Raw genomic sequence first — 18498 nt, 5'->3', positions numbered from 1 at the left:
CTACTTTTGCAAACTAGTTTCAGGGAGATTATAGTTGGTTGTAGAATTTTGCACGGCGCGCCCCATTCAGGGGGCGTGTCATGCTCCACCCAAAGGGTGTGTCTAGTTCCATATATGGAGACATTGTGAAAAGAGATTGTGCACAAGAGATTGTGCTCTCTACCTGGGTCTTCCAGCAAAAGAATTGCACCGCTTGCAGCTGGTACAAAATGCAGCCGCCAGACTATTAACTAACCAGCCCCGCTCCTGCCACATAACTCCCATTCTCTACGCCCTTCACTGGCTACCTGTAAAATGGCGAATCGTTTTCAAGATTGGCTTACTCACTTTCAAGGCCCTACATGACCAGGGCCCAAGGTACCTGCAACAGCTGCTGATCCCTTACTGTCCTACTCGATTACTACGATCCACTGAAGAAGGACTACTAACAGTACCCAGAATCTCCCTGAATTCATCTGGGGGTCGAGCTTTCAACTATGCTGCTCCAACTCTGTGGAACTCTCTTCCTCGCACAGTGCGAGAAGCGCCCACTATAGAATCCTTTAAAAATAGACTAAAGACATACTTATTTACTCAAGCATTTCACTGACATCTACTGTTAAGTTTGTTTTGTATTTCGAGCTGTAAAGACAATGTGTGAAGCACTTTGAGTCCTATTGGGAGAAAAGTGCTATATAAATATCATTATTATTATTATTATTATTACAAGGCATCTAGACGCGTGGATGTGTACTGCTACATCTGAGGGGAATCTTTTAAAATTATTTAGATCCAAATGTAGATGAGCCCCAAAGCAATTACTAAGAGCTACTATACTTGGTAAAGTGCTGGGAAATGGTGCTGATGATTCAATGTAAATGTATCTATCTCTCATTTCTTTTTTCTCCAAAAATGTAACAGTGTAATGTGGACTAGGTGAAATGAGGGAGATTGTTAGACTAATGATGGAGATTGCTGCCATTTCAGGGAGTCTCCTGCAGAATGCAGGAGGGTAGGTAACTATGCATATATAGCACAACTTATATATAATAATATTTAGTTTGGAAATTCTTGGTAACAAATTTTGCACCTAGTAGGGCTGCAGGAGGGGATGGTTGGTTAGATAGTGCGTGCGTGTGTGTGTGGGGGGGGGGGTTAGGCTGTGAGAAAGTTAGCGCTACGCTCGGCACACTATTTTATTTTCCCACCATGCCCTAGTGGATAGTAGGACATGAAATACCACCTGTCGGCACATGTCGGCTCAAAAATAAAGTAAAAACCCCATGTCGACCTTTTGACTGTCGACCTAATTACCCTGTTGACCTTAAGTCATGTTGACTTTCCAGCATGTCAACCGTGAGTCATGTCGACCTTCCTGCATGTCGACCTACTTACTGGTGACCCAATGACCGTATCCCTGGCTTATAGTCTAGTACTGAGGGAGCTGTACAGATTGTATATAGATTTTAGCTAGTTTTTATCAAGTACGTTATATAAAATGATTGGTCACTAAGGGCCATTTATTAGAAGGTTTGATACTTTCCGCAATTTAAACAGATTATATAAGTATTTCTTCTAAAGCTAAATTAAGGGTACTTGTTTCCTAGCATGGCGCACAGTTTCCTTACGTACGCGATTTCATGACCGCTCCCGTTCCCTGTCATTCCCGCCCCCTGTCAGATCCTCTCAGAAATCCTTCTGAGGTGATTTTCTGACAGGAGTAGAAGCATCCCTCAGAGCTGCTGGTGAACTACTCTAAAGTTTATGAAATGGCTGCATCTATGAATATGTTTAGCTTGCCTCAGATGGAGGAGGAGACTATGGACTTTTTTCAACTAAATGGGGCCAAATGTAATAGTGTGAGAGTTTCAGAAAGTGAGAGATTTTGGGAGAGTTTTCCCCTGTTTTTTTTTTAAAGCAGCAATCAATTACACTGCAAAACCAGGTTGATTTTGCCATGTAATTGATTGCTGCTTAAAAAAAAACATGGGAAAACTCTCCCAAAATCTCTCACTTTCTGAAACTCTCACCCTATTACATTTGGCCCATGATCTCCTTCCACTGGTGCAGAATTGCGCGAATGGCCATGTAATGCGCCTGTCAGTGAAGGAATGTATGTGGCGGTGCCATGTTAAAGCATGCCGCCTCAAGGTGAGCCTCAGAGCGGCCCACTGGTTTCCAGGGTGCCGCTTATCCTTTGTTACTTTGGTGCACTTTATCTATTCATGGGCCCAGGAGCTGACATCCATTGACTACTGTTGTGCAAAGGGGAGAGGAGTTTGTCACAGGCTTGTATACACAAAATGATAACAGTAAAAGTAATGATAGAATAAACCAACATAAGTTTAGTAATGACGCAATTGTCTAACATAAATAGGTTGGTGGTGCTCCCAAAAAAAGTTCAGTGACAAAGCTGTAACAAGAGAATGTGTCCAAGGAGGGACAAAGGAGGAACCATATAGATTTTTGGGGCACGCTTACATGATTCTACATATGGATGATATAAGTATGAAATTAAAATATAACTTTTATTACACTTTTATTAAAATTTAGGTGTCAATAATATTGTTAGTGTATTTCTGAACACAATTAATTCAATAATATAAATTAATCACTGGTAGAAGGCGAAAATTATTGTTACCACGGCAACCACTCCCAATCAATAAGCCAATCATGGGATAATCCCTGTTCAAATTGATGAGAGAACATGCAATCCTGATGTCGTTATTTCATAAATGATGCAGCACTGGGTAATAGAGATTACATGGAGGATAAAGTAGGGAAAGGGTTCCTTATGGGGGGGGTATCAGGTGCCTCTGTTTCCCCAGTACACATACGGCACCGAATATTCCCTACAGGAGGTCACCCCGCAGGTACTGATCCGGCCAATCACTGCTTAGCTGTTGAGATCGGACGGGATCAGACGGCACAGTGATGTATGGTCGTATACTCTGATGGATAGGTGGGCGCAGGATTGGCATCCGGAACCAAGAGCTGCTTCTGCTTTCCAAGGGGTCAACTCAAGCACCAACCTGTTGCCCTGTGAGGTATTGCAGGGAGGGCCTGGTCACCCAGTGGATGAGAGAGCAGCAGAGAAAGATAAAGTTGGAGAAATAAATGTGGTTATTGCGACACACAGACCCTTCTGCTATCCACCATCATATTGAATATTGGATGGAGGTTGAGAGTGATGGTCTGTGAGCGCTCCCCACTAGATAATTGCAGTGAAGTCCACTGTGAGTGGGAAAAGATGAATAAATGTACCCCCGTACCTGAAATCTCACAGGTGTCAGTATTGTTGGTAGCTGAACACCTATGCAGACGGGGGTTACAATATGCTGTATTATGGTAGCAGGAAATAAGATGTGCAACTATTGATTCCTGAGCCACATGACCAATCAAAAATTATTGTGTGATCAAGTGTGGTATGTAGCCCTTTGGGCAGGGATAGGTTGGTGTGGCTGTTTAAATATACAATTATTCAATAGGGTACTTGGAATAAGTGCACATAAGTAGATAAGGCACACTTTTTCTTCAAACTAATTGGTTTTGACAGGTCCACGCCCCTTTTATACAGTTTGATATCAAACGTGATAGCCCGTATCACGTTTGATATGAAAGTGGTATAATTAATATTAACCCCGTATTAAAATATAATTGGTTTGATACTGTAACTTCATACACTGATATTCACTATGTCAAATAACACCACAGCTGTATAAAATTAACACCACAGCTGTATAAATTAATTTATAAAGATCGCTTAATGATATAAAATTAATTTATAAAGATCGCTTAATGATATCTTAACCAGCTGGAAGAATTTCTAAACATAATGTTAAAAAGATGTTAGAAAAATATGGTATACAACAGATATATAATTCGTAGAACTGTAGATCTTGTTTTATATCAAATTTGATTTGTGTAGGATGTCTCGCAACGCTGATCATCAAAACAGCCAGCTGAAAGCCTGGTATTATAACGTATTAAAGCCGGGTAGTTTTTGCGGCATTGATAAATATTATAAAGCTTTGAAAAATAAATTTAAAAGATCCGATGTGAGAAAATGGTTACAAGAGCAAGACGCGTACACATTGCACAAACCGGCTAGAAAAAACTATAAAAGGAATATGATATGCGTATCGGATATAAATCAACAGTGGCAATGTGATTTGGTATCGCTCATAGATCTGGCAAAGCACAACGACGGCGTAAAATATATACTAACCGTCATCGATATATTCAGTAAGAGGGCCTGGGCTGAAAGTCTGACAGCTAAGAGCGCGACGACTGTCGCTAAGGCTTTTGAAAAATTATTCCAACAGGGGGACGTACCGAGGAAACTACAAACCGATAACGGTAAAGAGTTTCTAAACAAAGTCCTAAAAAAGTTGTTAGAAAAATACGGTATACAACATTTCACAACCAATAATGATGTGAAAGCAGCCGTTATAGAACGCTTCAATAGGACTTTAAAAACACGAATGTGGCGATATTTCACGGCGAATAATACATACCGATATATAGACGTTTTACAAGCGTTCATTACCAGTTATAATAACACATACCATAGAACGATTAAGCGAGCGCCGAATGAGGTGGATGGCTCTAATGCGCTGGATGTCTTCAAGACGATATATGGCGATTACTTTAGAAGTAAGAAAACAAAAGCTTGTTTAGCGGTCGGGGACCACGTTCGTATCTCAAAATATAAGGATATATTTCAGAAAGGTTACGAACAGAGTTTTTCTGAGGAAATATTTGTAATACGCGGCGTGAACACTAAAGGGCTTAAGCCGCTTTACACGTTGGAGGATCTCTACGGGGAAGCTATAACGGGTAGTTTTTACCCCGAAGAACTTCAAAGTATACCGAAAAACTATAATAGGATTTACAAAGTGGAGAAGATTTTAAAAAATAAGACGGTTAGAGGGAGGAAATACGTATTAGTCAAGTGGCGCGGATACCCCACAAAATTTAACAGCTGGGTCGCTGCATCGGAGATAAAAGATATATAAACAAAGAGGAAGATGGATGACAAACCCTTCTACATAACATTGCAGAGTAACGCCTCAGCCGATACATTTCCACAAAATAAGATTTCTGACTATACCACAAAGCTAGCAAGGCCGATAGACTTAAGTGGAGATTGGGAAGTAGCTCTTACAGAAATACAATACCCACACACCTGGAATACACTCGATGTGCGTGATTGTGTGTTGAAAATAACAAAGTGGGATGGGACGAGCGGTACAGTAACGAAGGTTTGCGTTAAACCGGGGTTTTATGAAACTATCGAAGCGTTACTGGATTCTTTCAACGCTGAAATTGGCCGATATAAACTGGAAGGTTTAAAACTATGGTACGATCCGCTTGAACGAGACATATTCATCGACAATAAGGCGATGTACAACATCTCAGCCGGTCCTAAATTGTCGAGAATACTGGGGTTATACCCGAAAACTAAGTTTTTAAAACCGTGCGCCGACATCAGCGGAGGACAATATACGCTCTTCGTGTACACAGATATTATCAAACATCAGAGGGTCGGTGATAGTTATGTTCCGTTGTTGCGCACCGTTGAAATAAAGGGCCGTAACAACGAGATGGTCACTATACGGTATGAGAAGCCCGATTATGTTCCGTTGTGCAAAACGCATTTTGACACTATAGCCATAGAGATAAAGAATGATCAGAACGAAAACATGTCATTCAAGTTTGGGAAAGCGAACGTGAAACTACATTTCAGACGTCGCAAATCCGAATTTTATTAAAGACAATGGTAGCCGTTTAAATTTATGGTGACCCTGGGCTCTACGCGCAATATTATAAAACACAGGCCGGTAATGGATTACCCGGTTTTCACGGCAGCGCGTATATGTACGGGTGCGGTTTAGGCGGAATTTTTCGAAGCCTGTTCAGAAAAGCGGTACCGCTTTTCCGAAGAGGTCTGGCGATAGCAAAGCCCCACGTGAAGAATGCAGCACGCAACATCGCGAAAGACGTCATCGGACAAGCCACAGCGGCGGTTGTGAGCAAAATACACGACGCAAATCAAGCGAAGCAAGATGGATCAGGTTTAATCTATGCCAGGAAAGGGGCGGCTAAAAATAAACGGAAGCGGGCAATACGACTTCCGACATGGTGAAGACCCCTTTCCTGGCATAGATTAAACCTGATCCATCTTGCTTCGCTTGATTTGCGTCGTGTATTTTGCTCACAACCGCCGCTGTGGCTTGTCCGATGACGTCTTTCGCGATGTTGCGTGCTGCATTCTTCACGTGGGGCTTTGCTATCGCCAGACCTCTTCGGAAAAGCGGTACCGCTTTTCTGAACAGGCTTCGAAAAATTCCGCCTAAACCGCACCCGTACATATACGCGCTGCCGTGAAAACCGGGTAATCCATTACCGGCCTGTGTTTTATAATATTGCGCGTAGAGCCCAGGGTCACCATAATTTTTAACGGCTACCATTGTCTTTAATAAAATTCGGATTTGCGACGTCTGAAATGTAGTTTCACGTTCGCTTTCCCAAACTTGAATGACATGTTTTCGTTCTGATCATTCTTTATCTCTATGGCTATAGTGTCAAAATGCGTTTTGCACAACGGAACATAATCGGGCTTCTCATACCGTATAGTGACCATCTCGTTGTTACGGCCCTTTATTTCAACGGTGCGCAACAACGGAACATAACTATCACCGACCCTCTGATGTTTGATAATATCTGTGTACACGAAGAGCGTATATTGTCCTCCGCTGATGTCGGCGCACGGTTTTAAAAACTTAGTTTTCGGGTATAACCCCAGTATTCTCGACAATTTAGGACCGGCTGAGATGTTGTACATCACCTTATTGTCGATGAATATGTCTCGTTCAAGCGGATCGTACCATAGTTTTAAACCTTCCAGTTTATATCGGCCAATTTCAGCGTTGAAAGAATCCAGTAACGCTTCGATAGTTTCATAAAACCCCGGTTTAACGCAAACCTTCGTTACTGTACCGCTCGTCCCATCCCACTTTGTTATTTTCAACACACAATCACGCACATCGAGTGTATTCCAGGTGTGTGGGTATTGTATTTCTGTAAGAGCTACTTCCCAATCTCCACTTAAGTCTATCGGCCTTGCTAGCTTTGTGGTATAGTCAGAAATCTTATTTTGTGGAAATGTATCGGCTGAGGCGTTACTCTGCAATGTTATGTAGAAGGGTTTGTCATCCATCTTCCTCTTTGTTTATATATCTTTTATCTCCGATGCAGCGACCCAGCTGTTAAATTTTGTGGGGTATCATTATTGGTTGTGAAATGTTGTATACCGTATTTTTCTAACAACTTTTTTAGGACTTTGTTTAGAAACTCTTTACCGTTATCGGTTTGTAGTTTCCTCGGTACGTCCCCCTGTTGGAATAATTTTTCAAAAGCCTTTAGCGACAGTCGTCGCGCTCTTAGCTGTCAGACTTTCAGCCCAGGCCCTCTTACTGAATATATCGATGACGGTTAGTATATATTTTACGCCGTCGTTGTGCTTTGCCAGATCTATGAGCGATACCAAATCACATTGCCACTGTTGATTTATATCCGATACGCATATCATATTCCTTTTATAGTTTTTTCTAGCCGGTTTGTGCAATGTGTACGCGTCTTGCTCTTGTAACCATTTTCTCACATCGGATCTTTTAAATTTATTTTTCAAAGCTTTATAATATTTATCAATGCCGCAAAAACTACCCGGCTTTAATACGTTATAATACCAGGCTTTCAGCTGGCTGTTTTGATGATCAGCGTTGCGAGACATCCTACACAAATCAAATTTGATATAAAACAAGATCTACAGTTCTACGAATTATATATCTGTTGTATACCATATTTTTCTAACATCTTTTTAGCATTATGTTTAGAAATTCTTCCAGCTGGTTAAGATATCATTAAGCGATCTTTATAAATTAATTTTATATCATTAAGCGATCTTTATAAATTAATTTATACAGCTGTGGTGTTATTTTTATACAGCTGTGGTGTTATTTGACATAGTGAATATCAGTGTATGAAGTTACAGTATCAAACCAATTATATTTTAATACGGGGTTAATATTAATTATACCACTTTCATATCAAACGTGATACGGGCTATCACGTTTGATATCAAACTGTATAAAAGGGGCGTGGACCTGTCAAAACCAATTAGTTTGAAGAAAAAGTGTGCCTTATCTACTCACATAACTTAGTACAATCAAGTGAACTCTAGTAGATCCGCTTAAACGACAAAAGTAAGTTGTTATAAAATGTGTACTTAATGTTAGAAATCAACTTTCTGTCCCACTCAAGCAGCATGGACATTACTACAATTTAAATACAAGAAAATACTTATATATACGCAGCAACAAATGGCAACACGATTGTGAGGTGTTGCTGCAGCAGCACGAATGTTTTCATAACAAACTTGTGTACAAAGCAATATAAGCTGACAATAGGGCTGCAAGAAATACTGAAGAATTTACTAGCCTATAAATATAATTGTGTGGCTAACTTTCGGTGGTATCCCAGTACGGGAGACGATCAATGGTACAGATACCTGGCGGGGTTACCCCCTGGTGAATTGGTGATGGCAAAGTCCATCCAGCCACTGGTGGGTTAGGGAGAAATTTCAAATACTGCCGGGATGAAGGCTACAGAAGCAGCGGGTGCCTGGATCCTGTGTGGCGGATCTTACGAACAGCCGCCACAGTCGGCCCGTCCGCAAGTGGCAGTGTGTTCAGAGAGATGTGATGACATCAGGTGGGGTGGTCCTGGATACGGAAACATGTTTCGCTTGTTCACAGTGACGCGCCATTGACTATTGTTAGCAACAGCTGGACATACTGTATCTAAAAAGATCGCTGTTTTGATGGATGCAGAAGGCTTGCACGATGGACCTCATGGCGCAGCGACAGCGCCTTATCGGCAGTCCAGGCCACATCGTGGATGTCGATGAGAGTTTATTTGTGAGAAGAAAGAGCAATGTCGGCCAGCTGTTACCACAGCAGTGGATTTTGGGGGGAATTTGTAGGGAAACTGGACAGTGTTTCCTCACCATGGTGCCCAGACACTATGCCAGGACTTTGATGGCGGCTATTATTGAGAATATAGAGCCAGGCACCACGATTTACACAGACTGCTGGAGGGCGTACAGCACTGAACAGCTGGAACTTGCAGGGTATCAGCACGCCCAAGTTAATCACCGTTTCAATTTTATAGACCCGTCCACAGGGGTTCATACCCAGAATGTGGAGAGAATGTGGGGTGCATGCAAATGGAGTTTATGTGGAGAAAGACATTGGGTGGGGATAACCCATTTAATCGCATCCTGCGAGCACTTAAGGCCCCCATACATTAGGCCGACTTGTCCTTAGGACAAGTCGGACCCAATTCTCCTGCGAGCCGCCCGGCAGCTCACTTTGTCACTTGATGAGCCAATTTTTACATGTGATAAATCGCTTGCGATTTATCACATGTAAAACAAATGGGGAGCTGCAGGGCAGTGAGGAGCAGTTGGGCGGGCAGCGGCGATGCCAATGAGGAGCAAGGCAGCGGCAGTAGTGGGGGCGGGCGGCGGCTCTCAAATGTGTTCCCGGCGGGTGCCGGGTACGTGCGGCGAGAGCTGCTGACCTGGCCGGGCATGTGATCACAATAGCAGCAGCGGGGACGGGCAGTGCAGTGGCAGCTATTAGATTTTCAAAATACCTATCAAATGACCGGCCATTCTCTAATTGGCTGAGAGCTCTCAGCCAATCAGAGAATGGCCTGTCATTTGACAGGTATTTTAAAAATGTAATAGCCGCCACTGCACTGCCCGTCCTGCAGCGCTATTTGTGATCACATGCCCGGCCAGGTCAGTGAGCTCAGGGACCCGCTGCCCGCCGTGCTGCTCCCGGTCAGTCTGCATGCATATGCCTGTCAGGTGGGCAGGCATATGCATAGCATACAGGGAGGTCGGACGTGATCGTATGTACTGACCGTCCGACCTCCCTGATCCGGTCCGATGTGCACAGGACCGCGCATCGGATCGGATCAGATGTCACACAACTGCGATTTTGGGCCGATTTTACCCGGTTATCGGCGCAAAGTGCCGAAATCGGATGAAAACGTCCCAAAATCGCATAGTGTATGGGGGCCTTTTACACTGCTCCCTAAGGATGATTAACTGATTTTTTACTAATTAATGTTTTACTGTGATTCATTGTTCTTAATAAATGTTTTACTGTTTTAAATTGATTCATTGTTCTTATCATTATCATTATGCTTTTTAATTAAGTAAATTACAGTTCTTAGTTAACACATGTCATCATTACTGTGTCAGCTGTATGATTTTGCAGGTGTGAATGTGTTCCTAAAGTGTGTCGAGCGCAGCGTGCCCGCGAAGGGCGCCGGAACGCGTCCTACGACCTTTTCATACCCCCACTATCCACGTTGGAGTGGAGTTAACTTTATAAAGTGTGGCGAGCGAAGCGAGCCACCGAGCTTGAAGCGTGGTGAGCCCCGCGAGGGTACGCAGAATGCATGTAAAATAATTAGCGTCCCCTCACGGGGCTCGCTGCGCTCACCACGCTTCGGGCTCAATGGCTTGCTGTGCTCGCCACACTTTATGAAATCAACTCCACGCCAACGTGGATAGTGGGGGTATGAAAAGATCAGAGGACGCGTTTCGCTGCCCCTTGCGGGGCACGCTGCGCTCGCCACGCTTCAGGGTGGTGTCGATACTGGAGGTGACGCTAAACAATCGCATAGGTGCTTTCAATTGTAAGCACCCATCACATGTCATACTAATCACACATCTCATGACATCTCATAGTAAGCACACATCACATCACATGGGTGCTTCTACTATGAAATATCGCATCGCACCCTGTCTATGGTGCCCTCCAATCCCATGCAATATTTCATTGTATAAGCACTGCTGTGCACTTAATATGGACATCGCATCGCACAGCACTATACACGCTGTGCGATCCGATGCGATGCGATTTCACTACGGAAAATAGCCCAGTACGCTAAATGCATACTGGGCACCAAAATAAGTGTTGGATGGCATCCAGTAACCCTATAGCACCTAATATTGTTATACCAGCATTCCAGTGCTCTCCACAGTACTTCTTCCATTGCTACTAGCAGTGTTCTTTGCTTTATACAAATGTGAAGTGTATGGAGAAAACACACAACAACACACTGCTGGCTGATAGCAGGTATCACAGCCTCATCATATGTTAGAACACATTGTACTTCCCACAGCAATCGTTTTCAGTATTGTTTAAATAAATTACATTCATCCAATCCTGCAGTGGTTCTCTGACTGTGGGTCCTGACCCCAAAGTGGGTCGCAATCGCAACCATCCCAGCATGGGGTTGCTGACCATCAGGCTGATGACTTCTCTGATCTTTCAATCAGTGATCCAAGGAATCTGAAAACTCGGCTGAATTGTCTGTTACTTCAGACTCCTTGCATCATTTTGTGCCTTCACAATGCTGACCACACATGTGGCGGCCATTGTACCTTACTGGGGTCCGGTATAATTTTTATTATTTGATAGGGTCTCAAAGCAAAATAGTTTGAGATCTCCTGCAATACTGAGTTTTCAGTTCTGTATTGAGATCTATTTTATCCTCCAGATGCTCGTTATATAATATGTCTGCTAATATATAAATACTGCTACACACCAAAGCAAGATGGTCCAGTTGGATCCTGACCAAGTTTTACCAATAGGTGGGTGGTCTTTGGATAGAACTTTGACCCACGGATCCTGGCCTGAGCCTTCCATTGCATGGATTTGACTGAAACTTCACAGAGTGGTAACCTTGGATCCCAGAAGACATACTATGGGGTTGGGGTCCCGGTCAGGACTCCTGTTAGTGTTTACCAGGCAGGACTTGGCCCCAGTGAGCCTGTTCTAGGTCTTCCAATGGATGGATTTGGATGAAAATTTTAGAAAGTGATAACATTGGGCCCAAGAAGAAATACTAAAGGGTTGAGGTCCAGGTCAGACCTCCCATTGGTGTATGTCACACATAAGGGGAGTCAAATGAGATGTTGCCCTTAGCACCCATAATATTGTCAAAAATATTATCATTTATCGAACACCTTCCAAAGGATAATAGCTATAATCTGATTGCTTTGTGCAACATCTCTAAAAACTCACACTTTAGTAATTGACCCCATGCAGATTGTTCTGGCCCTTCCATAGATTTGGAAGGAAACTTTAATGGGTACTTGTTTCCTAGCATGGTGCCCGTCGGGGTTAATCGCATACCTTAAGTAAAGGTACTTAAGGTATGCGATCAACGCGATGGACGCGATTTTCTCTTAATTACCAGGCTTTATTGCCGGCAATGAGAAAATCGCGTTGATCGCGTCCATCGCAGGCCATTATAATGGCCTGCGATGCGAGTGACGCGATCAACGCAATTTTCTCATAGAGATCAATGTTAAATTTTTTGGCAAAGGCAAAATCGCGTTGATCGCGTCCATCGCATGCCATTATAATGGCATGTGATCGACGCGATCAACGCGGTTTTACATAGGGAACAATGTGAAATGGGCAAATGTGCCCGTTTTTGGATTGAATATGCCCCCGTCATGGGTATTAAGTATGGTAAATGGTCCCCCATTGTTAACGCCAGCCCACTATTGACGCCAACCCGAAGCGTGGCTTGCGTAGCGAGCCCGCGAGGGGCAGCGGTACGCGTCCTACGACATTTTCATAACCCCACTATCCACGTTGGCGTGGAGTTGATGTTATAAAGTGTGGCGAGCGCATTGATTCCAATGTAAAAATCGCGTTGATCGCATCGCATGCGATTTGGTTGGCATGCGATGCGATCGACGCGATTTTTTTTGCCCCGATGCTTAAGATAAAAATCGCTGGCGCCGTGCTAGGAAACAAGTACCCTTTAATGAACTGACAGAAATAACCATAATTCAATAATCTGAAGAAAAATAATAATGCAATCAATTAACTAAAATAACTGCCAGAAAGAATCACAAATGCTGAGTAAGCAGTGAGGGAACATAAACCGCTGATAGATTCCCCAGGTTACACTTGGAAGGTGTCTTGTGACATGCTGACTAGGATGGGCACAAGGTCTATCAGAGCAGGGGGAAGGTTTTAGATAGGGCAAGGAAGTCACATGCTAGATGTGAGTCACTCTGTCCTGAGAAGCCCCACCCACCCTTCCCTATTTTCTCTCTTCTTCGGCGGCGATAAAGAACGGTCATCCTTTTAAGATCTTGTGTGTGTGTAGATAGTGGGGTGCGCTCTCCCTTGGCATCGCCTGTCATCGGCCATGCTTCTGTCCGGGGGATGGCCAAGCCACCTGCCGAGATTGATGACCTGGGAGAGTGATCACCAGCGATGGTGTGTATGTGGAGTCATCTATAACCCCACTTTTCCTATAGTGACCATTCTTTGGTGCCGCCACCAATTATAGTTATAGTTAATTGTCAAAACTAAATTTTGAAACGCCAGCACTTTGTGTCCGTGTCTTATTTTTAGTTAAGATTAAGTGATAAGCTAAGTTAAGGTTTTGTTTGGTGAACTGTAAAGTGGTCCTGGGGATACCAGATGGCAAGTTTAATGAAGGTGAGAAGACGAAATATATTATGTGCCCAAAATCCTTAAAATGAAAACTTTACACCCATCTTGCAATGTAAAAATGATGATAAAACTGAACAGAAAGTATACTGGGGATTAGGGCTACTGGCGACACCCGATCTAAAAAAAATGGGTGTGTCCAACGTCATCGATAGTTTATGGCCAATGTAGAATAGTTTTGCCATCAATGGGGGAGATCCAGATGGTTTCCCACCATTGATGTCAAGTATAAACTAATTTCTTCATCAAGTGGCCGGGACACGGAATATAGGGGCAGATGTATTAAGCCTTAACAAAAGATGGTCTTGAAGAGCCCAACTGCCCTGTTACAGGCTGTGTTTGAAATAAGTCAGTAAGGAGCTGATTGGCTGGACGTTTATCTCTCATTGGGGCAGATGTATTAAGCCTGGCAAAAAGATAAACTGGAGATAAAGTAGAAGGAGATAACGCACCAGCCAATCAGCTATGTTTGAAATATGACAGTTGGGAGTTGATTGGCTGGTGCGTTATCTCGTTCGACTTTATCTCCACTTTATCTCTCCACCAGCTTAATACATCTGCCGCTTTATCACCCTTGCATTTATCTCTTGTTAAGGCTTAATACATCTGCCTCTGACACCCATGAAGCCCCGCCCCTGTGTTTTGATGGGCCGACAGGCCCATCACTCAAAGAAAATGGATGACCATCAAAAGGTAAAAACATCAATGGTCATTCACTGCATAGTATGACAATATTGATGGCCAGTTGCACTATTGCCTTTGATGGCAAAGTCAACGATGGCCATCCCTATCTGTTACCCAGGGGTAACTTCTGTCAACCCTGAAAAGAAATGGGCAACCTCGAGCCTTGCAGCTGAGGTAAGCCTGAAAACCCTTGCCTACTAGGTGGCTGTGGGGATCAGGAATGTCAAGCGGTCACCCTAGCTTTGGGCAACCTCAACCTCACGGGTGACCTGAAGGTTCCTTTTCCCCTCATTGGAGTCTTTTGGCTGTGGAGGCATGGAAAGAAACAGTTTCTTATTTTAGAGACGTTAAAAAACACAAGCCCGTGGCCTGACGGGGACGGCGAGCAGACGCATCTGGGCTAAGCTCCGGCGATATCCCTTCCAAAGGGCAAAATACAGGTGCCTGCTGCCCCAAAATACCCTTCCCGGACTGCCCCAACCCTGCGGCACCTCTGCTCTGCCGCCTTGAGTGCACCCAGGAGCCCGGAGATACCTTTTGCGGCTCTCCGCAGGTTGAGGCCTACCTTCCGACGGAGCCGGGACCTAAAGTTGGGCGGACAGCCGGGATCCGAGCTCCGTGACGCGGATCGCGGGTGTATTGCCCCGGGAACGGCGCGGACGTCACAGACAGGGGACCGGATCACCCTTCTACCCTGCGAGCTCCCCAGCGGCTGCCTGGCACCTCCCCAGACCACAGAATCCAGCGTGCTAGAAGGTGAGGGGTGCTGTGGGCACCATCTCATAGGCACACTAACGGCGGCCATCTTGGCGGCAGCTCCTCCCTCTCTCCCTCACTCACTCATTAAGGAGCCTGTCACAGCCCGTTTCAGGCTACAAATAAAGCACTGGGGACCAGGCTCTGCTCTGGGCTTATACTAAGAAGTGCAGCAGCCACCCAGCCAGCACCTGGGACATAGTAAACTGACAGCTATATTTAAAGTGTACCTTGCTCTTGGAGCAGGGCTGCCCTCTTGCAGCACATCCTGATCTGTCCTGTCACACAATATAACACAGGGAGGCTGCAGACTTCTATGGCACTCTGCCAACTATATAAATTGTGAATTCCTACAATTTGGTCTCCCTGCCTCTGCTGCTCCCTCTGTCTCTTAACTATCTGCCATAGCCTACTCAAACCAACAGTTAAGCCAAGCCCTTCAGCACCACCTTGTGGCCTATGAGCAGAACGCAGCCTCCTTAATGTGAAATGGTTGCCTGAGAAGATGTCCTGATCTATATGCAAATCACCTGGACATGTAACCAGCACTGTGTACGGCCTGTCAATACCATTAGCGCCTTCTTTTGCCTGATCCCCATCTGTTAATCAATTCCCATTACTAGTACGTCTGCCGACAGAACTATGCCTACTAAACGCAGCAAACTTCCCAAACCGGTCCCCCAAGTGGCTTTTTTTAAGCCCTCTCCTGCAAGACCCAAAAAGGTGGGCGAGGATGGACAGCAACCTCCCAAGAAGAACCTCCCTAGCCCCCTGGGGCCAGCCCCTTCACCGCCAGATAATCCTACCACGGGCACTAATGTCCTAGATGATAACCAAGCGCTTACTGTTGGCTCTATGAAGTTACTCCTGTCACAATTTAAAAAAGATGTAACAGAGGAATTTAAAGCCACGCTTCGAGACTGTCAGAAGACAATTGATGACCTCGGAGAGCGCACTGACCATATTGAAACTAAAATGGGTGAAGTCGTCTCCTCTCATAATGACCTAATATCTTCCCACGAGGCCCTAGAAGCCGAAGTTGCCTCCCTGCGAGATAAAGTCTCAGACCTTGAGGACAGATCAAGAAGGAACAACATTAAATTACGCGGAGTCCCAGAGACGATTTCAAACAGTAGTCTGAATGATTTTGCGGTTAAGATCTTTCAGAAACTTCTCCCCAGAAGTTCCAATACAGATCTTCTGATAGACAGGATCCATAGGCTGCCTAAAGCAAGAGGCGCCCCGGAGGAGGCCCCACGGGATGTCCTTATGCGGATACATTTTTTCCATGTGAAAGAGGCGATACTTAAAGCGGCTAGACCATCCGAGGAAGCCTCCAGAATACTGGGTCCTCTCCAAATCTTTGGGGACCTTTCGCAGGCTACTCTGGCTAAGCGTCGTTCCTTCTACCCCATAACTGCTACTTTGCGTAAAGAAAATATCCTATACAGATGGGGATTCCCCACAAAATTGCTTATCAACAGAGATGGATCTACTATTGTGCTATCTTCTGTGGATGAAGGGAAACGCTTCCTCTCCACATTACTTCCAACAGGCTCTTCAGCTATGCCATCACCTGAGCGCGGACTCCAGCGGGACTGGTCTGCGTCAGGGTCTGATCGTTGACGGTACTACTGTTTTGAAGCTGAATTAAGCCTACATGTTAAGCAGCCTAGAGTACAGTTTTTCTTTGTATTCTCTATTGTTGGTGCTCTAATGCTTTTCTTCTTATCACATTGACAGGTTGTTGCTACTCTTCTGTTTTATTTGTTGTTCTGATTTACTTGTTTATATCCTCTGGCCTAGGGAAATTATCTCCTGACAAGTAGTCCACAGGCTTTGCCTCCCCGGGCGCCCAAGATGGGCCTGCCGGTCGAGGCAAACCCCCGAGGTTAACGGCCGTTCTCACTATGTGCCTTGTTATATGTTTTAGACTGGTTACTGTTCCGGGTGTGAGTATATCCTCCACTGTCCCCCACGCCCCCTATGTGTGTCGCCACGGTACGGCGTCCAAATTTACCCCCTGATGGGGGCCCTTACATCCCCTTCCCTTCCCTCTTACCTCGCTTTTCCCCTTTATACTTGAGTGATGTCTCCCCATGTCATAGTTGGTACAATACACAGGTATGCTCTAGCCTAACCTATGGTCTGTCTCTAACGGTTTCAGCTGTTCCCCAACCAATCGATAATGGTTAATGTTATATCCATTAACGCCAAGGGCCTTAACTCCCCTAATAAGAGGAAACTAGCCCTCAAATACTTTCATAAGCACAAAATACATATTGCTGCTGTTCAAGAAACACATTTTATAGATTCAGCTCCCCCGCTATTCTATGATAGAAACTATCCACACTGTTACATGGCCAACGGCCCATCCAAAAGAGCAGGAGTTGCGATTCTTATATCGCAACACTGCACATTCTCCCTCACGTCCCAATACTCTGATCCTGAAGGCAGATTCCTGATTCTAACTGGCTCTCTTGAAAATCGAGAAGTGACCATTGTGTCATGCTATGCCCCTAATACGAGGCAGCTCCCATTTTGCAGAAAACTCTGCTCCAAGATTCAGCAAATGCTCAGAGGTGCCTTGCTTCTCCTGGGCGACTTCAACTTGGTCCCAGACCCTTATATAGATAGCACGCGTGCCCGGTCCGGGTCCTCCAGTCGGCTCCGCAACCCCTCTAGCGGTCTCCGCCAGCTTCTGGCGGAATACGATCTCCATGACATTTGGCGGATCAAAAACCCTTCAGTAAGGGATTATACCTTCTATTCCCATGTGCATGGCACTTATTCGAGAATTGACCTCGCCATATCAGATAAATGGTCTTTAGTTTCCTTTAACAAGATTAAAATTCTCCCCAGATCTTGGTCAGACCATTCCCCGCTATATATTGAATGGGACATATCAAGTAGGAATACGACCCCTGGCCCATGGCGTCTGGGTCGCCATAGTCTTATTCAGCTGGAGGCTCAGCAGGCTATACGCTCATCAATAGACCACTATATACAAGAGAACTCCTCTGAAGACACTTCAACCTTTAATCATTGGTGCGCCCTTAAGGCAGTTGTCAGAGGATCAGCAATCCAAATAGCTGCCAAACTGAAAAAAGACTATAAGAAAACTTTAATACAAGCCGAATTGGAGCTTGCTACCTTGGAGGCAGCCCATAAGTCCAACCCAGCAGATAAGTCTTTGCTTAAACTTCTAAATGAAGCAAGGGATAAGGTGAACAGCTTCTATCTGGCAGAAGTTCAACGCAATGTAAGCAAGCTAAACCAGAAATATTATCAACTAGGGAATCGTGCAGGTAGAATGTTGGCTAGGAAATTAAGAGGAAAGAGGGCAAAAGAAAAAATCCACTTGGTCTTTTCTGATCGGGGCTCAAAAGTTTATGATCCAAATGAGATAGCCAACGTTTTTTCAGATTATTATTCAAAACTATACAACTTGAAAGAT

The sequence above is a fragment of the Crinia signifera genome, chromosome 4, assembly GCF_055691185.1.
Source record: "Crinia signifera chromosome 4, ASM5569118v1, whole genome shotgun sequence".
NCBI lineage: Eukaryota > Metazoa > Chordata > Amphibia > Anura > Myobatrachidae > Crinia > Crinia signifera.
Note: the sequence above shows the minus strand (reverse complement) of the source record.